General features: G+C 49.9%; 1 protein-coding gene across 3 annotated transcripts in view; it reads left to right on the top strand.

The window, feature by feature from the left end:
- The window catches only part of ZBTB7C (zinc finger and BTB domain containing 7C), a 353,165-nt gene that overhangs the window by 68,492 nt on the left and 260,402 nt on the right, over positions 1–24,271 (top strand). For all 3 annotated transcript variants that reach the window (XM_047828757.1, XM_047828758.1, XM_047828759.1), the window contains exon 2: positions 1,139–1,366. The gene's annotated coding sequence lies outside the window, so the exon portion shown is untranslated. The remainder of the gene's footprint in view (positions 1–1,138; positions 1,367–24,271) is intronic.

Below are 24,271 nucleotides of genomic sequence, written 5' to 3'. Positions count from 1 at the left end.
CTTTAGCAAGATTCTCAATGTCTCTGTGCTCTGTTTCCCCATCATCAAAATACCCCTTTATGTTGCTGTTGTGAAACAAATAGGTCCAATGGATGTAAAAGCAGCTTGAAGGGTATTAGTCATTATACGTGTTGTAAGACATTGTCATCATCGTGCTTACAGAATTCATGGGACCTCATGTCCCTGCCTTCCTTTGCCACACTCATCCCTGTCCATGGTGCTACCCCTCACTGGTAGTGCTGGGTGCCCTGGTGGACGCTCTCCACCTGCCACAGCCTCTTCTTAGAAATGGGTTCACTGAGGCTCAGAGGAACCCAAGGTCAGGGTGGAACTCAGGGTCACAGCCATCCTGGGTAGCAGGAACGCTCTGCACCATTAGAAGCGGAGGCCATGACTGGTCAGAGGTACAGGGCTGTGGCTGGCATGGACCCAGTCTCCAGAGGTGAGCAGGCCTCCATGCTGAGTGGGGTAACTTCCAGCTGGGGCTTTCCCACCCCTTAGAGTGTGAGCTGTGGTCTTGGCTATGAGATGGGAACCCAGTGGAGCCAATCTGGGTCCCTCACTCAGTGAGGTTTGCATCCCCACCCTTGCCTCTTGCTCTGAGCCCAAGGGCTAGGGAAGGAGGTTCATAATAAGCCACAGGTGGGTGGCCTTCCTGGATCCCCAAACCACAGCGCACTGGAAGCCTCACCCCAGGGGTGGCGGAATGTCCCTGGTAGACATGGCTGTATTCTTTGTGCATCTCAACATTGGAAGGAGAGCACCAAGTTCTCTCCTCTTTCCTGGGGCAATGAGGTGTTATGAGCTGAACTCTGAATAGTAGGTAGGATGAAGGGTGGGTCTTTCAGGCAGATAAAACAAAATATACAGAGGTAAGAAAATAGGAATGAAGGGAGTGTGTGTGTGTGTGTGTGTGTGTGTGTGTGTGTGTATGTACACTGAGGCCTGGGAGCAGGGCTGGTGGGCGGAACGTGGGCAGTGAAGACCTGGCTGGGGTAAAATCTATATAATCACCAGGATCTGCAGGACCTAGGAATAAAGAGCAATAAGAGGATGGTTGGAAAGTTCTAGAACAGTTAAAACTTGGACATGTGTTTCTGGTCATGGGAGGTGACAGACGCCTCTGTTCTTATTGCAGATCCCCTCTGAGACAGCTGGGAGCTCAGAACGTGTTGCCACCTGTGAAGAGCGGGCCAGCCAGGAAAGCAAGAAGGGATGGAGTGGAGCCCCGCCAGGGCCTGAGGAGTGACCATAATCCACAACCACCGGACCTGGAGCCTCCAAGTCAGGAAGGCAACACAACCAGGGAGACTCAAGAAGAATCAATGCTTCGGCCCCCAGCGACATGTACACGGTGTAATGACAGGTAATGAACCTGGGGCTCATCTATCCTTTCTGAATGATGTGGCAGGTAGGAGAATACATCAGCCTGCAGTAGACATAAAATGTCAACCCTCGGAAAGATAACTATGCAAACAAAGTGCTGTAAGGCCTGATAAGATGATAGATGGGTGCTTTATAGTTATTAGTTTCTGCCCCGTGCACTTGCTAGAGCCGGGCACTGGAAGATTTAGCATCAGGTAGGTTCACTTCCTAGGCCTTATGGGAAGGCCTGATGCCTTTATAGATGGAGCACTGCTTGTTTGAAGAGCTCAAAGTAACAAATCAAGAAGTCATTATTCCCCATTGGCCCCTTGGGAAGCCAGGAGTTGATGCCAGTGGGGAAACAGAGGCAGTGAGGGGTGCAAGAGCACTTTCTTGTATTCAGGAAGCAGAGATACATGAGGGATAGATCTGGAGACCTCACTGGTTGGGGAGACTTCCTGACGGATTGAGATTTCTTCAATGATAGGGTGAGGCGATGGGTTGGTATTTTTTGCAGAAGAAAGGACGAGGGGATTTTTATGGCTCCCTCCATCCCTCCAAGGGTGCTAGATCAAGGAGCAGATGTCAAGGGTCCCTGGGGAAGGTCATGAGCAGACATCTGAGGAGCACAGGAGGGAGCTGGCAGATACCCTGGGAATCTCAACCAAGCAGTTGAGCCTGGGAAGTCAACCAAGCAGGAAGTATCCAACAGGTCTCCGGAGCCTAGAAGGTGGGGTTCTGAGGCTAGAAGGACAGGGAGCCAGTGGGATTGGAGACCCCAAAGCTGGTCTTTGCTCTATATGTCATACAGGGTAACACTCTGGCAACTTTCACCTTGGGGAAAACGGCAGTCTAGGGCAGAAGCAAAAATAGCTTAGGGCCTTGGGAAACTGACCAGAGCAGGGGGGGAGAAGGACCAATGGCCTGGGGCAGGAGGCCCAAGGAGGTGTGGCAAATTCCATTCCAGTGTGGGCCAGTGTCAGAATCCATAGGGTCAGGCCAAGGGGTGGGGAGGGGCAGAGTATTAGGACTTCTGGGTGGCCTTGTTCTAAATCAGGCAGAAAGAATAAGATGAGGAAGGAATTCAGAAAGCTGAGCCCAGCTCTAGGAAATGGGTCAGCCACAGGCACCAGGCAGGCCCAGGACTTAGCTCCTGTGTATATAAGGAAATAAAAGGGGGGTAAGCTCCAGGGAGCCCAGCAAGTATAGCCCAGCACAGCGGCCTGGGGCTGTGTCTCTGGATACTGGCGCTGCACTATTCACGTACCCTACCTCTCAGCGGGGAAGGAGGTCTGTGTATCTCAGACTTGCCTGTGGACCTGGGCAGGGCTGACCCTGGAGGGCAGCTGATAGGGGCAGAAAAGGTTCAGCTTGCATGGTAGTATGTGAAGACTTTCATCATGTGTGTGGCCTCAGGAAAGGAGCGACAATATGCTTCCTGATCAAGTCAAGAAAGGGCAAAGGACCAGGTCTATGAGAAGGTTCTCAACCTATTTTAGCAATATTGCCGAGTACCTGTTGTGTCCTGGGTTAGGTGCCAGCAATGCAAAACTGTATGAGGCATCTCTGCCCCCAAGGGGGGGGGGGTATGGGACATAGGAAAAAGAATGGCAGTGGGGACAGAGCCAAGACTCCAGGAGCCTCAGGCTCCCATCTTCAAGACAGGGACCATGCTTTCTCACTCACAGGCTGGTCGGGAGCATTAAATAAAATAAAACATGCAAAAACACTTAGCACAGCAGCTGGCACCATAATAAGTGATCAATACATTGAGTTCACTTCCATTATGCTGCTCTTGGAGGAGCTCACAGTCTGGCAGGGGTGGGAGCAGAGAAGCCCGGGAGAAGCGCATCCTGATTCCCAGGGCTTCACATTGCTCCAACGGGGTCTGAGGCATGGGCTCCGAAAACCTGGTTGTCAGAATTTGTCTGGCTGTGGAAGATACAGTTCCAGGTGGATCCAAGCACTCAGAAATGGTGACCGTGTTCAAGTGCTTTGGCAGTTGCTGGGCCCACGGGTTCTGTACGGGTACCGAGTAGGATAGAGGGCAGGAAGGGCGGTGCCAGGGATTTACGGAAGTGTTGAGAAGCGAAGAGCCTGGAGACGTCTTGCCTCCTCGGCTTCCAGGGCGGTTCCTGGGAGTGGGGCAGGGTGAGCTGGGTATAGAAACCAAGACTTGGGTCCTGCCGCAGGGCTGCCTAGGACAGCCTGAGCCCCAGATGTAAGCCGCACACACGATTTGAAATTTTCTAGTAGCCACAGCAAGAAGGTAAACACAAGCAAGTGAAATTAATTATAATAATGCATCTCATTTGACTCAAAAGGCCCAAGTATTATCATTTCAACATGTAATCAATATGTAAATTACTAATGAGATACTTTACATTCTTCTTTTCACACCAAGTCTTTGAAGTCCAGAGTGTACTTGAGACGTACAAATACCCCTCAGTTTGGACTAGCTGCATTTCAGGTGCTCAGCAGCCACATATGGCTTGTGGCTACTGTACTGGACAGCTCAGGTCTAGAATCTGGAATTTCTTGCCAAGGGGCACCCAGGGGCCAGGTGTGTCTTGAGCTAAACGACAAGACTTATTGTTATGTCCTCTTCTTATGGTAACGTATCCCTGGGGAAATTAGCTTGAATAATCAGAGATGTCTTGAATCACTTTTTCTAGATGGTGACTTCTGTTTTCTGGAACCAGAAACCTGGTTATGGGTCCCCCCACCTGGTCTTAGGACCCCAGCATCTGCTGGTTCCAGTTCTTAAAACTCTCTGAGCTTCAGAGGCTTTGTTGAAACTGGCACTGATCATTTCTATCTTGCTGGGTAACCAGGAGGACTGGATACAATAATGAGCGATTACTCTGTGCCATTTGATGTCAAGAAGGGATTCCTTGTTATTTTCCTAAATCAAATGACAACCAATTTGCGTTCCCCTGTTGGCTAAGTCTGGCAAGTTTCCTAGCAGGCATTTCTGTTGTTCTGTCTGTTGTATGAGAACGATGAGGATTTGGAGGTCAGGAAAAATGGGGAGGGAGGCGAGGCCTGGACCCCCGCCCACAGCGGCAGTGTCTGTCTGTGGTCTCACCTTATCCGGATCTGTGTGGTCCTCTGGAGGAGGCAGGCTCTGCCGACAGCTTGTGCCCCAATGTCAGCTCTGCCATAGGGAATGTTGGGGCCCCTAGGCCTTCATCTCTCGGGTTTGGACACCGCCAAGGTGCTGTGTTCCAGTGGAGGGAGGGTTTCTGGCCTCTGCAGGACCCCTTCCCTGAGCCATCCCAGGCATCTTGGGACCCACCCCAGGGATCCTACCTCAAAAGCTGTATTTCCTTCAACGTCCCCGTCTCCATCCTTCCAGCTGTGGCCTTTGAGACAAAGACCCACCTCTACTTTATCACCCCCTGTTTTCCCCAGCCATAAAAATACGGATAACTCCCTCCGAGGGCAAGGGAACCCATTGCTACAGAGTATGGCTGCTCTTTCCAGGGGTGGGGAGTATTTTATGAACGACATCTGCTCTAGCCACTGGCCCCCAACCACCGCAGAACAGTGAGGTTTGGTGAGAGTCCTGCCACAGGGAAGGAGGTTTAAAGAGCGCGTCTGCAGGAAGACCCCATGTCCCCCTGGCCTCGTGTGGAAGGAGCAGGACGAGGAGGTGGAGGTCAGTGTCAGTGTCAGCTGCGCTGGGATCGTGCATAGTCTACAGAACAAACGAGGGTCTCCAGGCCCGGGGACTGAAGCGGTGTTTTCAAGGCTGGGTCAACACTTGATTGTGGGTGGCGGGGTCAGCGGTGCTTTGAGGCTCACCGCGGCGGCCTCTGGGGCCCTGTGTTGCTGCCTCTCTAGACACGGGGTCCTGTCCCCTGGAGCAGCTGGCTCCTGCTTCCTGCTGCTTCTGCTGGGGCCCGTGTTCTCAAAGCTGTCACGAATCAAAAAGGATCCTCCAAACCAGTGTCACTGTGACTTAGCATCTATTTTAAGAGGTGACCCGTGGCACATTTGGAGGACAGCGGGGAGGAGGTTTCACAAAATCAAGCACATTTAGACAGAGAGGCAGCCATAGCCCGAAGTTCATTGGGTGACTCTGTTTATTGGGCCTCACCTTCCCCAGGCCTTAATGTTCCCATCTGTTAAATGGGCATGAGGAAGCCTACTATGGTGAGGCCAGGTACACGTGCATTTGAAAAGTAAGAGGCACTCTGAATCATAACCACCAAGGATCTGAAAGTATTACGGCAGCACCCTTTTCCTCACTAACTCTTTTCTTTAAAATTAGTCTCTCTCTTGCTTCCTGGGGACACACAGGGAATAGTTTCTGATATATCTTCCGTGCAGTTTTGCAGCAGGGAGAGGCAGGCAGCCACATTGCCCTTGACTGACAACCTTCATATGGGTATTTAACAATTTTAATTTTTCATGATTCCTCTGATAAAAATAGTGCCGACTAAAAACAAATACATTTGTATTTTCCATCTCCTTAATTAGTTTCTAATTTGGGGGTTCTTATTAGCCTAAAATCATCCCACTGAAATGGTCCTTGGATGGTAAAAAATGTGCAAACCACAATCAATTCTAGAGAGATCTTGGTATTTAATTATGCTGATTGGAGCACTAGAGACCCCTGGTAACATGAACCTCTCAGAATAAGCTTGATTTGTGTAATTTGGTTTTTAAAAATTTTGGATGCATATTTATCATATTCAACTATGTGTTCTTGTTCTCCTTGAGATTCGACTCATCTTGTAAGAGATGGGTGGAGGAATCCACGGGCTATTGAGACCCTGGGATTCCAGCTGAGCCCACAGAGTTGCTGGTGGGGTCCGTCCTGAAGGGAGCACGGGGTCCCCAGCTTGGCTGGCCATTTAAAAATGTCTTTTCTTCAAAAAAAAAAAAAAAAAAAAAAAAAGGAAAGGTTAAGGGTCACACAGAGACAGCCTAAGAAACGGTATGCTGATAGAATTTGGGAGGCTGAGGGGTGCCTGGGGGGCTCAGTTGGTTAAGCGTCAGACTTCAACTCAGGTCATGATCTCGTGGTTTGCGAGTTTGAGCCCCGCGTCGGACTCTGTGCTCATAGCTCAGAGCCTGGAGCTACTTCTGTGTCTCCCCCTCTCTCTCTCTGCCCCTCCCCCGCTTGCTCTCTCTCTCTCTCTCTCAAAAATAAGTAAACATTAAAAAAATTAGAAAAAAAAAGAATTTTGGAGGTTGACGGTAGGAGAGACTCTCCCATGAAATCCTAGAAAGTGGGCAAGTCTCAATGTGTTAGAGATGTATCTAGAACCAAATTTTAGAATGTGCTATAACTTTGGAGGCACTGGGAAGACCCAGTTGCTCAAAAAGTTGTCCAAACCCATGGGTTAATATCGGCTTTGCTAAAAGTTGGACAACCAGATGTAATGTCACGGGAAGGACACGCACCGCCCGTGATATTTGCTTGCTGTAAAGCTGAACCTAAATCTGCTCAAGCCTGTAAATCTAACTGCCGTTTTATACAGGAACTAGAGGAACACGCAAAGACACCATGGAAGGTGGCTTTGCCATCACCAAAGCCAGACCAAGACCTCAGGACAAATGCCCCCGTTTTGCCAATAGGATGAGGAGGGGGAGTTAAGGGGAGGTACAGGGGAAATTATTGCAGATTACTAGAGTAATTACTAGAGTCTCAAGAGTCTTAAGAGAGACACCAACCAAATGCACTCTGTGGGTCTGGTTTGAGTCCTGATTTGGGGCCTACCTGCCACAGATGGACCAGTCTGAGAGAATCAGTGACGTTAAGTCCAGGATGGATGTTGGATATCCAGGAGCTATTATTAATTTTTTTTTAAGGCGTGTGATATTGTGGCAGCATTACGTACTGAAGTATTTACAGATGACGTAATAGGATATCTGGGATTTTCTCTAATATGATCCAGATAAAAAAAAGATGGAGCAAAAATAGCAGATTGTTGCATATCGTTGAAGCTGGTTTGGAGATTGGTGACGGGCAAGTAGGGATTTATTATGCTCTTCCATTTGTGCATATTTCGAAAATTTAATAATGAAAAGTATAATAATAATAATAATAATAATAATAATAATGAGGAGAAGAAGGAGGAGAGGAGGAAGAGGATGAGGAAGAAGAAATGTCTTGACTAGTTGACTGAGCCCTGAAATTTCACCATTAGAGCTTCATTCGTCCAGCTTAAGCCTTCCTTCGTCCATAACATACAGCTTCTCCTGGGAGGGCGAGTCCCCCTTTAGGAAAGTAGCAGTGGGTCCGTAGAACGTTTTCCAGTGCAGGATACCACAGGGGTCTCATGCAAAAGAGTTCCAGGTAAGGTCAGTTTGGAGAAGGCTGTACTGAACTCAGTCCAAGCAGATTTCTTCAGAGCCTTGATTATGCTGATAGACACTGTGCATCTTGGGTGAGGGTGGGCTATAGCAATGCAGTGTGCCCTCAATTATGTGCTTCAAAGGAGAGAGAAACCTCCAGCCCCTTCAGGGAAAGTCAGACGAAGATCAGGAACCTGGGTTCCAGAGCTGTTTCTGTTTACTAACTAGTCATCGGTTAATCACCTAAACTTGGTCTTCTTTTCTGTAACCTGAGCTTAGTATCACCTATCAGATATTTACAACAACAGGAAAGAGCTTCATATGCGCTGTAAAGCCCAAGACCAAAGGTTAAATCGTGTGATTTTCATTTGGTGCCACTTTCTGAAACTCCGTCCATGAATGGTTGCTTGGAGGCTCGTGGCTCTGTATACAGGGTGTGGCACACATCACCTCAAGAAGGGACTGTGGTGGGTGTCACGTGCTCCAAAGATACAAAGGTAGTAAAAACAAGCTCTCAGCCCTTGGGGAGGTCACCATAAAACTGGGGAGGCAGTGAGAATAAACAGTGATGGGGACTAGCGAAGCCATCTAGCCCTCAGGGCAAATGAAAGGTTACAATTAAGAGGAAGATGGGAGCACTCTTGGCTGGTTCGTGGCACTTGACCTGGGCCTCGAAGCTGCTGGAGATTTGCACGGGCCACCCCCTTGTTGGTTATGGATCACTCAGCTGGAATACTTCCCTGCCTCCAGCCTCCACACGCCCACATTCTGCAGCTGAGCACATAAACCTTGTTTGGATTATGGCGCTATCTCACGTGGGGGCCTAAGTCCTCCCCATCCGGAACAGGGGTCAGTGCTCCCCCTGCCTGGCCCTCCCAGCCACTCCCATCCTCTCCTCCACTCTGTCTCCACCTCTTGTTTCTGTCTTCCCACCGGAGCCCAGAAGAGCTGGGATTACTCATCCCATCCACACTCATCACTCCTGCCCTCTCTTTTAAGTTAAAAAAAAAAAAAAAGTATAAACCACAGAAACAAAGCAATAAATTATGAGTCAGAAACACCCAAGCCTTCACGTGGAAATGTTTATCACCTTCAGATCATTCCTTCGGGCAGTGAGAGAAGACAACCTGAGTGGGAATCGTGCGAAAGGTGGGCAGCGGTGGTTTAAGCAGAAGTGCTGGCCTGGTTTCTGAGATGCAGAGAGCTGGCTGGGGGGCTTTGACTCCCCTCGTGGGGTGTGCATGCAGCTATTTGGGATGTGAATAGCAGTCAAGGGCACTTGTTAACAGAGAGCCCACGCTGCCCTTTAATCTGCACAGCAGAAATGAAAGAAAAGGAACCCAGAGAAGAACAGGGCTGGGGTGGGCACTTCAAATCAACAAGGAAGCCAGCTCTGTGCCATGCAAGGATTCAGAGACGTGTAGGACACATGCTGTGTCCTTAAGAGTCTGCGTGGGCAGAGCTCAGCCCATTCCTGGCACGTTTTAAGGCTCAGAAACCTGTTAGTACTGATATTCGGGGGAAGGACTTAGCCAGTGCCTGGCACATAGTTGCCCCTCCCCCCATGCCATGGCTTTCATAGCAACCACAGACCTCAGCTTTGGGATCAGAGAGCCCTGCTCTTGAGTCCTGACCTCAGCACTTGGGCAGGTGACTTAGTCTTCCTGAGGCTCAGTGTCCTCTGGTATAAGATGGGGTAGCCATGCCTTCTTCCCAGGATGGCTGGGAGGAGGAAATGGAATGATCCAGAAAGAATGATCCAGAATGGGCCCTCAACAACTTTTAGTTTTCATCTCTACCTCTTCGGCCACTGACAAGTAACAAGACATCTGACAAGTGACCCTGAGCCTCGGTCTCCTTATCTACTAAATGGAAATAATTAGATTACCCGCCCTGCGAACCTCACTTAACAATGAAGAGTGAGTTTAGTGGGCAATGTATATAAAAACATTCAAGAAGTAGAAGGAGTTAAACATTTAAAAAGTGTATTCGTGTGCATATTCGTGTCACGTATTCACCTCTACAAACGCGCACCCGCAAACCATACTCCGAAGAACTCCCAGAGTGGCAAAAATGTGTCCACAGCGTGGTGCAGGTGGTCTGGGAGGGAGGCAGGTAGCACCTGACTCGAAACTGGTTTGCCTCGTGCGTTTTGGCTGGTTCACTTTCCCAGAGGCTGGTCGACCCACTTTTCTGGCCCGCCGCCCCACTCTGCGGGGATATAGGAGAAGCACGTGGGGCCAGACCCAGCAGATCTGGCATCCAGCTCGGCCCCTGAAACTGCCCTATGTGACCCTGAGCAAGTTGGGTAACTGCTTCCTCAGACACAAAAATGAAGGCTAAAAACTGCCGGCCACAGGACATCAAGAGGATTCAACGGGACGATGAGTTAAAGCCTTTCTACGTTGTCAAGTGGTGACCGAATGGAAGAGGCCATCATCCTCATAACAGTCAGCCAGGCCTTCTGAGCCCAGTGGAACAAAAGATTTAATAGCACTTGTTAATTGACTAATGTGCAGCCTGCTATTTCCCCCGCTTCTGGGGAGACAGTGGTGACTATTTTTCTATTAGAGACACTCCTTAAAGAAGCCTTCCCTGACCCTGATCCTCTGTTGTCTTTCTGAGTCAGAGGGTGTATCTTCCCCAGCCCTGACCGTTGGGGCTGAGATCAGCCATCCATTTACCCACTTATTCTAATTCACTTCATAACTCAGCACTCACTGTGGGCTTTGATTTACAGTTAATGGGTCATCTTTAAATGAACACTCGTCTGGAATCTTGCATCAGTCAAAGGTGGTGGTGTGGACCTGGCAGCCAGGTAATGAGGCCTGGAGTGCTAAGTCTATTTTTTTTTGGCCAATATTTCCCCTGTTTCCCACTCTCGGCCATGTAACGAACCCTCCACAAATATGCACTCGTTTGATTTTAAGGCCACATTGTGTCGTGGAAAGAGCACAGGGATTGGTCGGGAGGTAGGAGCTCTGAGCCCAGCTTTGCTGGTAACTCACTTGCTGCATGATGCTAAGTAAGAAAATAGTGACCTCTCTGGGCCTCCGTTTGCCATCTTCCAGGAAGTGCAGGGTTGGGAGGGGAGGTCTTGCCCTGAGCCTCTGACTTAGCAGACCAGCCCAATGAAGTGTGTAATGAATGAGAGAGATCTATGTTCAGATTACAGAAATAATAACTGCTTCATCTAAGAAAAAAATTAGAAGCGTTTCACTGAGAAAGTGAAGGAAATCGTGATAGCCCCCTCCCCACTCAGAGACAACCACTGTCAACAGTTCAGGGCATCGTTACATCTGTATTGTCACCGTGGGTCTGGAAAATAGATCCAGATTGCCCCCAAATGGGATCAAGCTATATATTGTGTTCTGCAGCTTGTGTTTTTACTTAATATATCTTGAAAAAAAAAAAACTACTACACATCACTCTTGTTTTTTTATAATATGGCTTTCTATAGTATGGATATAATTTATTAATAGACTAGAATTAATTTTGCTAATGGACATCTGGGTGGTGGCAGTGAATTGTAATTGATTTGATGGTCAGCCACCCCTCCTATTCCGGGAGCAGGTCAGAGAGGAGCCTGGGAAGGGAGAGCTCGTTTCTAGGACCGGAGCCACCGTCTTTAGCCGAAGGCACTGCTGCCCAGAACTGGGGACATTGACGGTCAAGCTGGGAACACAGTGAAGAGGGCCTGGGGTGCGGTGGGCTGGAGCTTTGGGCAGGCAGGAGCCTAATTGTGTGCACATAGTGCTTAGTGCGGTTCGGTTGCTCCTGGGACCACGGAATGTCAGCAGCCGGGACAAATGTGAGTCAGGCCTGAGTCGGGGAGCAGATGTGGGCACAGCCCTCCAGATGTGGGCAGCCTTGAGTGGCGTAGGCCTGGTGTGGGCCCCAGCTTTCACCGCTCTCTCCAGTGCCGAGGCAGGGAGGCCGGGCCACGGCGGCTTCCAGCCCCAGCAGGCTGCTTATCTGTCCTCCGGTCCTAGCCTCTTCGAGGCTGGAGGCCGGTGAGACCTGCCATCCCCCTCCCAACTTCTGGGTCCACAGGACTGTGGGAGCCCAGGCAAGGCAGGAGTAGCATCCATTTCTGGGAGAAGGCAGAAGGGACATTGTTGGCTCTTGCACCTGGAATTATGTCCCATTTCCTCTTTCCTCTTGTGTTTAACTGAATTAGAATTCCTGAATAGGTAAAGCATTTACACAGTTCAAAAATCAGAAAGACATACAAAGACACATATACCCAGAGTTCTCCCTCTAGCCCTTTTGGCCCCATAGATAACCATTTATATAACTTTCTGGTTTATGCTTCCATTGTTACTTTATGCTAAAATGGAGAAATTTGAATATATATTTTTAGTTTTCCACCTTACCGTACAAAATATAGCCTATTAGATATTCTATACCTTGCTTTTTAAATTTCCTTACACGTGTATCCTTGAAATGTCTCCATATTAGTATGGAGAGCACTTTCTCATTTATTTATGTATTTGATTATTTATTTATTTACTTACTTACTTATTTTTAATAGCTGTGTAGTATTCACTGGATGTATGGATAGGGATTTTCATTTTTATTTATTTATTAAAAAATTTTTTTTTGATATTTACTTCTTTTTGAGAGACAGACAAAGAGCATGAGCAGGGAAGGGGAAAGACAGAGGGGGAGACAGAATCCAAAGCAGGCTCCAGGCTCTGAGTTGTCAGCACAGAGCCCGATGCTGGGCTCGAACTCATGAACCATGAGATTGTGACCTGAGCCGAAGTCAGGCGCTTAACCGACTGAGCCACCTCAGGTGCTCCTGGATAGGAATTTTTAAAACAAGCCCCCTATTGAGGGACACTTGGATCATTTCCAGTTTTTTTTTTTTTTTTTGCTATTAAAAACAATTCTGCAATCTGCTGTCAGTCTGCACTACTTTGTTATATGTGTGTATACGTTCCATTATAAACCACCCCAAATCCTCTTCTAGAAGTAGGCAGAGTATGCATTTATATGTGAGCAGATAAGGGAACCAGACTTTGCTCCCAGATTTCTACGCTTTGTTATCCAGGTGACTCAGTCTCCAGCTCCCTAGCATCCCATAGTCACCAAAACATCTGCCAAGGACAGCGTCCTTTGCCTGCCAACCTGGGACATTGGAAATAGTCTTTACTTTCATTGGCTCTGGTGGTTTCAGTAAAGACTCCATCCTGAGCCCTAGACCTGTGAAAGCTCCAGAAAGGTTGGCAGGGAGTCCTGAACCCAGGGGTAGAAGCATCATGGTCTAGACCGGTGAGAGGGTATGGGTTCTAGTCCCAGATCTGCCACTGATGAACTGGGGGATGCTACGAGAGTGTCTGTCCTCATCGCACAGGTGAGCTGAGTGGCCTGAGGTCCTTTCCCATCCCGACATGCTGTGGTCGTAGGAGCAACCGAAAATGGTGTTAAGGACAGTTTTAAAATCCTCAGGCCCTGGCCAGCAATTACGTGTCACTTTCTCAACTAGGGGCCTTGTGCTGGTGTTTCCTCGCCTCCCTGGTGGCCGGAGTGCTTTCTTTCACGTGAAATTGAAGCTTCGATGAAGCTGGCTTGTACGTGGTAATAAAATGGTGCCCGTGTGCAGATTCCCATTACTCATAAGTACATTCATTTGGCTACAGATTTGTGAAGCCCTTTCATTGCCAGTGCATGAAAAAGGGATATTTCACACATGTTTCACGTTAGCACCGTGATTTGGCTTCTGAGTGAATAAGAATCAAGGCAACAGCCAACCGCCACCCGAGAGCCCATTTATATTGTATTACACTGCAGCGGCCCCACCTTTGACTATGATCTTGTCAGATCTGATAAGGTAATAGTAGTAATAACTTATAGCTTCATTATGTGGGCTCTTTCCCCAGGGCTTCGCTGCCTGCCTGGGTGCCTTCTTTGGGGTACGTCCGTTCCTGCCCAGGGTGTATCCTGAGTCGGCAGGTGCCTCCCAGTGAGCCTCACCCTAGGAAAGCGGTCTCGGCACCATTTACCCATTAATCAGTTGGTAGATCAATCGGTCGTTCAGTCCAATGTTGTCGCGCACAGAAACCCTCACACGCAATGTGTTCACACCCTGTGCACCCTCCTCCTGTTAGCACCACCATCGGCTCTGTCCACCGGGCCTCCAGCTTCAGCCCCACCTGCTCCCCTCTGTCCCTGGAGTCTGACATGCCTCTCCATTCCTGTCGCCACGCAGCCCAGAGCACCTTCCCTGGACCAGCCCCGCGGCCCACTGGCCTCCCTGCGTTTCCTCGTGCCACCCTCCCCCCGATCTTTCCGGGGCACACTGTAGTTGCTCTGGTAAGCATGTTCACCTGATTAAGTCACCCCCTTATTTCCACCCTCTGCCGGCCTCTTGTTGCTTCTGTGATAAAGGTAGAAATTCTTGCCAGGACTCGGAGGGCCTGCCCCCCTTACCAGCCTTCTTCTGCACCCTCTTCCCTTTGGTTTCTAGAGCAAGCAGGGTTCCTTTCCTCCTGGGGCAGAATGCCCACGGCTCTTTCTGGGAGCTGGCTTCCCTCAGCCTCATGGGCTTCACCCCTGCACACCCATCGGAGAGCAGCTAGGGTGTCCCTCCCCTGACCCGCTGGGCTGGGTCGGGTCCCCTGTTAGCCCCGATCACAGTTGAAATAAAAGTCTAACGAGCTGTTTCGTATCTCTGTCCTCACCAGAGGGTAAATTCCACCTCCCGCTGACAGCTGGATCCTGGCACAGCGCATAGAACACAGTAGGAGCATACCGAATGAGGGGAAGTGTGTGTGCACTGTCTCCTGGAGGGCAGGGCAGGGGGCGCAAAGAATACAGGACCCCCAGTGAACATTCTTTTTGTAGCAGCAACATCAGAAGGGCACGGTCGTGGAACTACAAAGGACTCCTGAGGTAGTCTCAGGCCCAAGCCCCTCATTTAGGGAGGGAGCATAGAGCTGTGGGTAAGTCTGAGGCCTCTGGCGTCGACCGCCTGCCTTCTTGCTGTGTGTCCTTGAGCAAGTTGCCTAACATCTCTGAGTCTCAGTATCCTCATCTGTAGCATAGGGACGATGCCTTTTCCAGAAAAACATTGAGGGTTAGATGAGAAGAATGTTACGTTAAGTGAGAAAACCCCATGCCAGGTGCTTAGCACAGGGCCAGCCCTGAGCACACGTTGGTCGTTATTATTGTATTACAGAGCAGGACACGGAAGCCCAGAGAGGTTCGGCTTCCTGAGAAAGATCACACAGTAACTAACACAGCCGGGTTTTCCGTACCGGTCACTGGTGTGAGCAGTCTGTCGGAAGTCACCGGCATAGCCCTTGTCCTACAGAAGTTCTGGTCATATTGCCATCACATAGTGGTTCTCAACTGGGGAGACTTTGCCTGTTCCCTCCCCCCACCTCTCCTGGGGGCATATGGTGGCGTCTGTCGACGTTTTTACGGTCAGAGATGTGGGGAGGGGTGCTACTGACAGCGAGGAGATGCCTGGGACACTGCCTCACACCCTACAATGAGCAGGAACCCCATCCCCAGCAAAGAAGTCCAGAATGTCACTAGCACCAACACTGAGAAATCCTGCTAGAGCGTTTATAGGAGGGCCCTGGGCAAACCAAGTCCATCAGAAACTGACCTGACGAAGGGCACCCTCTCTAGAAAGGCCAGCAGGTGCCTAGGAAGTCTGTATCCAGGGAAAATGGCCTCTCTTGCTGGAGGTGGAGCCAGGATCGAAGCCTGAGCTAGAACTCAGAGGCAGACGAGAGTCCAATAGCTGGGTGGAGCAGAGAGAAAATGTAGTAGGAGCAGCCTGACCGGATGTGTATGGGGCTTGGGGCATGTGAGTAGTTTCTCTGAGGGGCATCTTTGCCAGCACCGACCTTCCCCTTCCCATTTTCCAAAGGGCCTGTGGCCATTTGAGATTTCGGGGCGCTTCTGCAGGGGTGTGGCTCCGGGCCAGGGCAGACCAGAGAGCAGCCCGTGCAGTGCTCCCCATCTGCCGGAGGCTCTGTGAGCAGCTGCCCTTGGGAGGTGTGAGGACTCAGGGTAAGTGTAAATCACACTCCATCCAGCTTCCCCACCCCCAGCCCGGCACCATTTTCACCTAGGAAAAGTCTAATAAAAATGCATTCCAAGTTCTAGTCCTAAAGGGGGAAGGATGGGGAGGAGCCGGGGAGGGGAGCCAGCCCAGCACAGCCTTGATTAAGTGTATCTGAGCCGCAGGGCTTTTCTGGCCTTAGATGCAGCCCCAGGGCTCCTGGAAGTGGGTGGTTCTGAGTGCCCGCTCAGGACCATGGGGCGGCCCTGGGTCCCAGCCCACTGTGTGGGTTAGATGGGCGCTCTCAGCTCACCTCGGGGTCGAGCGGGCCTTCAGAGGTTACCTCACTTCAGGGGAGGAGGCACCAGCCAGGGGGGGAGGGAGGCTAGCCGTCACAAAACACCTGTAAGGAACGGGGGCAGGGAAGCCAGAGCAGGCCGCTTGAGCAGTGGCTGTCAGCCCTGACTGCCTAGTAGAATCCCTTGGAAGCTTTGAGAAAATGCCAGTGCCCAAGCTTTACCCCAGACCTATTACAGCAGTCTCTGGGGGTGGAACTCAGGCACCAGCAAATGTTTCAATTTTTCTAGGTGATTTCAACGGGCAGCCAAGGCAGAGAACCACTGATTTAAAGCTTCGCTGGGCTCTGTTAGTCCAGCCACCCTGAAGCCTGTAATGAGGGCACCGGGGGAACCCTGGCTGGGGTACAGGGGAAAGCCTAGTCATGAGGAGGAACTCATGCAGCTGACAGACCCCAGCCAGGGGCGGAACATCACCTCGGTGGCCATACAGGTGACCAGGATTTCCGTTCAGGTGGACCACAAGAGGATTTGGGGGAAGAACACGAGGACCTCCTTCCCAGGGGGAGAGGTTGCCCAGAGCTGGGGTCTGAGGAGCAGGGACGAGCTGCTGGCACACTCCCTGCTCCTGACGGAGTGCTCTTCAGGACTCCACATAAACTGCTGTAGAGTTTACGGTAGATGACGTTTTGTGGTTCTTGGGACGTGTGTCTGGTCTTTGCTGCCAGCCTGGGAGCCTCGGAGGAGAGCGGTAGCCGGGTCATAATTCCACCCGGGATTTGACCACTTCTCACCTTCTCCGCTGTTTTATCAGATTCTAGTAGCTTCATCTCCCACCTGGGTTTCCACAGTAGCCTCCTGATTATCCCAGCCTCCAGGCCCACCCCCCTTCCCCCAGCCCCCATAGGCCGTTCTCAAGGCAGCAGCCAAGAGAGATTCTTTAAAAGGTATCAGATGGTTTCCTCCTTTGCTCAGAACCTTCCAGTGGCTCTCCATGTTGCTCAGAGTAGAAGCCAAAGTCTTCAGAGTAGCCTGAAAGGCCCCCACTATCTCTCCTGACCCATCTGCCCACCTTCCCTGGGATCACTCCGCTTCGGCCTAGCTGGCCAGTTCTCAGGGACTCCTGGCTCAGGACCTTTGCCCAGACTGTTCCCTTTGCCTAGACGCTCAGTCCCCTAGAAGCTCAGAAATGTACAAGCTTCTTCCTTCCCCTTCCTCAGGACTTTGCTTGAATGTCACTTTCTCCATGACACCTTCCCGGACCACCTGCTTCCTGTCTCCCGGATCTTAGTTTCTCTCCATGACACTCATATACTGACCCTGTGTATTGTGTTTACTGTCTCTCTCCCTGCACTAGAATGTGAGCTCCGAGAAGGTGGGGATTTTTTTTCTATTACATTCGCTGGTGTAAACCCAGAGCCTAGGACAGTATCCAGCCTGCAGTGGGGTCCCAATATGTTTGTCCCTGTTTTCCCTCTTTCATACTGTTGATGCTTACAACTGACTTAATCATAGTCTTTGTCTCATGACATTCTACTGGCCCATTCATGGTCTACTCTTTTTAGTTATGTAGTTTTGTTAGTTATTTTTATTAATGTAATAAGCGCCCAAGAGCTCATCATCCAAAACAAAGCACGGACTTGACCACACTTACGTCCAAACTCATGATCCTGCCTCCCACCACCCCCGGTCTCCCCACTGAGGTAATCATCTTCCTTAATTCTGACTTTATCATTCTCCTATTTTCCCTTTTATCTAGTTTCACTGCATTTATATGTATTCCTAAAAAGTGTGTCTTACTGTATTTATTTTTAGCTTTATACAAAGCCTGTTATACTGTGTATAATCTTTGAAGTCCTTTTCACTCAATATTGTTAGAAGACCCACCTACTTGGTTGCATGCACTGTGGCTCATTCCTTTTGATGACAAAAAAAAAAAAAAAGATTGGTGGACTGAATATTTCACTTTATGTCCCTTCAGAGTGCCAAGTTCGTAACAATAGCTAACGTCTATTAAGTACTTCCTCTGTGCAAGGCCCTCGGCTGTTTGATTAGCCTCACTTACCAGGTGGGAAAACTGAGACACGAGAGGTAAGCACTGGCCTAAGGCCACACCAGAATGGCTCAAGGGCCAGAGGCAGGATGTGAACTTGTACAGTGTGGCTCCAGAGGCCTTGCTGGCCCCTGCACCATCCCACGTCTCCAAACAAATGTGTGAGCATGCTTGCTTGCACACACCCACCACCACGGCCAGGACTTTAGGAACCCCACTGAATGCCTCTCGGTTACAGAGTTTCAACACACACACACACACACACACACACACACACACACACAAACACACTGGTGTTCTGGAATTGCTCACAAGTACTTGTTAATTGATAGAAAAATTATATTAGGAAAAATATACCTTAGCTTCTGATGCTTGCCAAGAGCTGCCTGACTTTCCCTGTCTATTTCTGTCTATCTGCTCTCTGAAAAGAAAAAGGCATCTAGGCTTTGTGCTTACAGCGGCTGGTGGCTCAACAGGCTATGCCCTTGGGCTTGGCTCCTGGGAAGGGAGCAGGCTGGGACAGTGCCCTTGGCCTGTGGGAGGAAGAGGCCTGTTCAGGGCAGAACCCTCCACCCCTGAGCCCCAGGTGACTGCAGGGGCCTCACTCAGCAAACTAGGCATGCGTGACCAGTGTGGGCAAGAACTGACCCTTCCAGGGACCCCTAGCCCTCAGCTACCCCTCATGATATTAGGAACATCCTCTCAAGGGCAAGACTCTTTCGTATTAGAAACGAACAGAAATGATGGGAAACTGGAGGGCTGGGCACAGGACTGAGCAAACAATAGATCCTGTCTCAAGAACAATTGCCCCTGCCCCAGGGGTCAGGCAAATAAATGAACACTTGGTGGCTTTGGTCCTGAGCTCAGTGTTGGGCTTGTGTGAGTTGGGTTTGACCACAGGGAGGACACAGCCATGGATTTTACCCTTCTGGGGTGAGGAATGGCCTGTCCACTATGCCAGCATTTGCCCAGGCCTGGAGCAGAGACGGTCTGGAAGGGCTGCCTGGGACTTGCCTCACTGAGCTGCAGGGGGAAGGCAGAGGAATCTTTCCAGGAAGCCAGACGCCTGATAACCGAGCAGGGTGGAGGAGGCCAGCACCTTCGCCTGGGGGTGGGGGTGGGGGTGGGGGATGGGCTTACAGGCAGGTATGTGAAGCAGGAAGTTCCAGACGTGTCAGGTCAGAGGAGGAAAGTTACATAGGTGAACACTACGACACATTCTGCTTTTTGCTATAGATAGGGGGCGGCAGAGAGCAGAAGACAAATAGTGGGGCCTCCACTGCCAGTAAGTTCACCCCAGCCTCAGTTTCCCCTGAGCACCTGTGGGCCTAGAAGCCTTCAAGCTGAGTGCAGGTCTGTGGCACTGTGGAAGGGCATGGGGCCCATCAGTAGTGTGTATGCACTTAAGTGAGGTGGGCTGGGGTGGGGAGGCACGGAATCCTCCAGAAGGGGAAAGGACTGCTTGAGCTCAGGATGAGCTGTCTCCACCCAGGCTGCACACTGGAATGGCCCCAGGAACTTCTAAAATACCGATGCCCTGGACTACCCAGACCTACAGAATCAGAAGGTCCGGGAAGGGACCCAGGGATCCGTCTGTTTTAAAGCCTCTCCAGATGATTCTTCTCTCCAGCAGGGGCTGAGATCCACTGAGTCAGACACTCTGCAGTTTGAGTACTGCCCCCTCTGTTACCCCTCCCCCCTCCTTAGCTGCAGGACTGAGTACTGACTTAACACCATGTATACAATGGTGATGGTGATGGATGTGATGACATGGGGGGGGGGGGGGGCGGACTGCTGTGACAATTAAGGGAAACATTGTGTGTAAAGCTTGCCCATGGCAGCCACCTGCAAGGAACCTATACAGTCAGTTCACGGTGTCTTTCACGAACAGGTTCTGGACCTGGCATCCTCAGGAGCAGTGGCTTCATTTGGGCTCCTTGGGGACACACAACATTTGGGGACATGTTTTGTGTCTGGAATCTGAGCCCTGGGTGAAGCCGGCCTGGAAGTTTGGGTCAAAAATGGTAGATCCTGTCTTGTGCCAGAGCCTCAGGTCAGAGATGATGATGGCACGTGCTTCCCTGAAGGCCTAACCTCGGTCATGATGTCTAGCTAGGGTGTGGTGTTAGCCAAACCTGGTGGGAAGGCAACATTTGTGGAGGGTCCCCTATGTGCTAGACGTATTCACATTTATGATTTCATACAATTCCCAGAGCAACCATGTGTGATGGATACACATATCCCCCTTTTACAGAGGGAGAAACTGAGGTCCAGAGAGGCCTGGCAGCTTGCTCAAGGTCACACATAACCGCCTCCCCGGAGTTCTAACCTGTGGCTTCCTCCCCAGGCTGAAGGGTTGTGGTGATAGACGCTGGGAAGATGGGGTCTGGGCTCCTCACATACCCATGCCCTGCATTCAGTTACTTCTTATTCCCAAACCCATATATGGATGGGTCATTCTTGTCAAAGTCTCCACACCCCAACCTTTTAAAAAACTTCCTCCGTTTATTTTCCGTGATGCTTTTTAGAACATTCTTTTGACAATTCCAATTCTGCTACATCTGTAGCGAAAGGGAAAAATGAATAAAGGAGTGTTCTTTTGAGGCTCAGGGCAGTGGTTGGTGGTTCAGCTGGGGTCTGGATGGGAAGCCTGGGGGGCTGGAAAGTTGATGATGTGAATCTCCAGGGGCAAGAGGAGTGGGGGCAGTGATGGCTACTGGTCCTCCCTGAGCAGGGCTGGGCTGGGGGCTTCCGGGTGCTTATATGGTCATGAAAGTCTATCTGGATCCATAGGGTCTGTCTCCAAGGCATGTTTATAGACCTCTTTCCATTTTGTGTTACACTTTTGCAGGGGAGGGCCATGAGGCTGATAGAGCCCCCCTCTCAGAGCTGGACTTGAGTTCACCCAGCCTGGAGAGGCAGGGGCAGGCCAGGGCAGTTGGATGGAGTGGGGCAGGAGTCCAACTCTGCAGCCACCGCCCCCCCCCCAGAAAGGCTGGTTCATCCACGCCCATTAGGAGCTGCCATTCTTACAGAGTGTGGGGCTGATCATAGGTCCCAGTCTGCCTCCTTACTTCCCACTTTGCCTAAAATGAGGAAACTGAGTCCCAAAGAAGCAGGTGACTTCTTAAGGGTCATAAGGCTAGAAAGTGGCCAAGTGGGAGTCTCCTGAGTACCAGACCATTGCTCTTTGTGTTCAAACAGGGTGGAGTGGGGAGATGGGAGGAAGAGAAAATGGGATGACCTTGGACATCAAGAGCCCTTGTGAGGATAACCTTCACTTTATTGTGAATCCAAGCACATGATCCCCCAAGGTTGCCTTCCTCACCAGATTACAGAAAAAGTTCAGTCATTTTCCTGTGTTTTGTTAGGGTTTTGAATTTTCAAACATCCCTGGGCCCTGTGAGCCTAATTCAGTATTGGTGTGGCAGTTTCCCCCCAGCAGATTTCCAATAGTTGACGACTGGTCAGTGCTTTTCTCAAGGTCAGCTTTCCAGGTACTTGACTTTATGCAGAAGTCGCTGTGTTCCAAGTGTCTCAACTCAACTGGCTTCTGCAATCATACACATTTGTCCCAACGTTAATTGGCACTCTTGAAGGCTTTGCCCAGGCAGATGATACTCTAGGCTCTGACAGCCTAAAAAGAGGACGGGAGAGTGCGGCCATGCCCACGGTCACTGTGTCCTCCACAGAGGGCTCCTTTCACCCCGAGTGTCTGTGCGGACTGCAGGAGAGGAGGGTCAGCGGAGGGAAACCATACCCATTAACAGGTCGCTCAGGACTCTTGGGCTGGCTGCAAAAAATGCCTGCCTGCATGCTTGTAAAGTCCCGGGAGAATGTTAAAAATGAAAGCCAGTGTCAAGGCTAGGACTTCCAGTGGCCTGCAGCTTTGAACCCTTCTCCCAGCTGTCAGTGATCTCTGGAGCGGTGGGCTGGCCTGGAAGGGAGGGGACAACTGTCGGTTCTTTTTCCCCCGGTCTCCAAGAAAGCTCAGCTGGAGACACCTTCCTAAAGGAGCTTTCTGAAAGGGCTGGGTCTTGCTCCTGGGGACCCAGTGTTGCCCTTACCTTTCACTGCTCATCATTCCCTAACCTAGTTCCAGCAGCTCTTGGCCATTATGTGCAGTAACCCCACACACTTGTCTCCTCTCTCCTCCTTCACTGGGCTCTACAGGTAGGCTTGCCAGATAAAACAGAAGATGCCCAGTTACATTTGAATTTCAGATAAGCAAACGGGGTGCCTGGATGGCTCAGTCGGTTCAGCGTCTGACTCTTGATTTCGGCTCAAGTCATGATCTCATGGGTTCGTGGGTTCGAGCCCCACGTTGGGCTCTGTGCTGACTGTGCGGAGGCTGCTTGGGATTCTCCCTCTCTGCCCCTCGTCTGCTCATGTGTGCATGTGCATGCACTCTGTCTCTCTGTCTCTCAAAATGAATAAATAAAAATAAATCAATTTCAGATAAGCAATGAAAAAAAAAAGTTTAGCCTATATATCCCAAATATTGCACAGGACATACTTATGCTAAAAAATCATTTATCATTTATCTTAAATTCAAATCTAGTCTTGTATTTTTGTTTGTTAAATCTGGCAACTTCACCCACAGAGAGATCTCCCCACTTGAGGCTGGGCCTGGGAGGGGGGTGCCGTCTGTGTTCTGTGTCTTCTGTCCCCTGCATCACCAGGTTCCACTCCCCAATGCCCCGGGGATTTTAATAAGATGCAAGTTATGGTTCAGTAGGTCTGGGGCAGGGCTGAGACTCTGCATCTCTAACGAGCTACCAGGGCAGTGCTGTTGGTCCTAGGACCAGACTTTGAGTAGCAAGGAAATAGAGCAGTGATTACCAGCTAACCTCAGATTCACAGGGAAGTGGGCTAGGGTGGGGCGCTGGGGGAAGGAGGTTTGAAAACACTGGTGCCCCGGGGCTCACTCCACAATTTTGGGTTAATTTGTCTGGGGCAGGGCCCAAGCAAGGGACCTTTATTTAATTAAAAAGATTGTGTTTATTGTGGCAAAAAGCAAATAACACAATTTACCGTCTTAACCATTTCTAAGTGTATGGTTCGTAGTGTTAAGTGCATTCGCATTATTGTGAAACACATCTGCAGAAGCTTTTTGTCTTGCGAGTCTGAAACTCTGCACCCATTAAACATCAACTCCCCCTTCTCCCTTCCCTCCAGCCTCTGCTAACTAGCATTTTACTTTCTGTTTCTGTGCATTTGACTACCTTAGGTACCTCCTATGTAATTGTGCTGGTAATTGCCTTTTTGTTACTTACTTAGCATAATCTCCTCAAGGCTCATCCAGGTCGTAGCATGTGATAGGATTTCTTTCCTTCTTAAAGCTGAATAATATTTCATTTTATGTATGCGCCACATTTTGCTTATCCATTCATCTGTTCATGGACGTTTGGGCTGCTTCTGTCTCTTGGCTATTGTGAATACCGCTGCTCTGAACACGGGTGTGCAAGGATCTCTTTGAGACCTTGCTTTCAATTCTTCTGGGTATATACTCAGAAATGAGATTGCCGGATCGTATGGTAGTTCTATTTTTAATTTTTTTGTAATTAAAACATTTGAGGAATCTCCATACTAGTTTTCATAATGGTTGCACTAATTTTCTTTTTTTTATATGAAATTTATTGTCAGGTTGGTTTCCAGACAACACCCAGTGCTCATCCCAACAGGTGCCCTCCTCCATGCCCATCACCCACTTTCCCCTCCCTCCCACCCCCCATCAACCCTCAGTTTATTCTCAGTTTTTAAGAGTCACTTATGGTTTGCCTCCTTCCCTCTCTGTAACTTTTTTTTTCCCCTTCCCCTCCCCCACGGTCTTCTGTTAAGTTTCTCAGGATCCACATAAGAGTGAAAACATATGGTATCTGTCTTTCTCTGTATGACTTATTTCATTTAGCACAACACTCTCCAGTTCCATCCACGTCGCTACAAAAGGCCAGATTTCATTCTTTCTCATTGCCACGTAGTGCTCCATTGTGTATATAAACCACAATTTCTTTATCCATTCATCAGTTGATGGACATTTAGGCTCTTTCCATAATTTGGCTATTGTTGAAAGTGCCGCTATAAACATTGGGGTACAAGTGCCCCTGTGCGTCAGCACTCCCGTATCCCTTGGATAAATTCCTAGCAGTGCTATTGCTGGGTCATAGGGTAGATGTATTTTTAATTTTTTGAGGAACCTCCACACTTTTCCAGAGCGGCCGCACCAGT

The sequence above is a fragment of the Prionailurus viverrinus genome, chromosome D3 (genome assembly GCF_022837055.1).
Source record: "Prionailurus viverrinus isolate Anna chromosome D3, UM_Priviv_1.0, whole genome shotgun sequence".
Taxonomy (NCBI): Eukaryota; Metazoa; Chordata; class Mammalia; order Carnivora; family Felidae; genus Prionailurus; species Prionailurus viverrinus.
The sequence above is the reverse complement of the archived record's forward strand: the minus strand, read 5'-3'. Positions and strand labels throughout refer to the sequence as shown.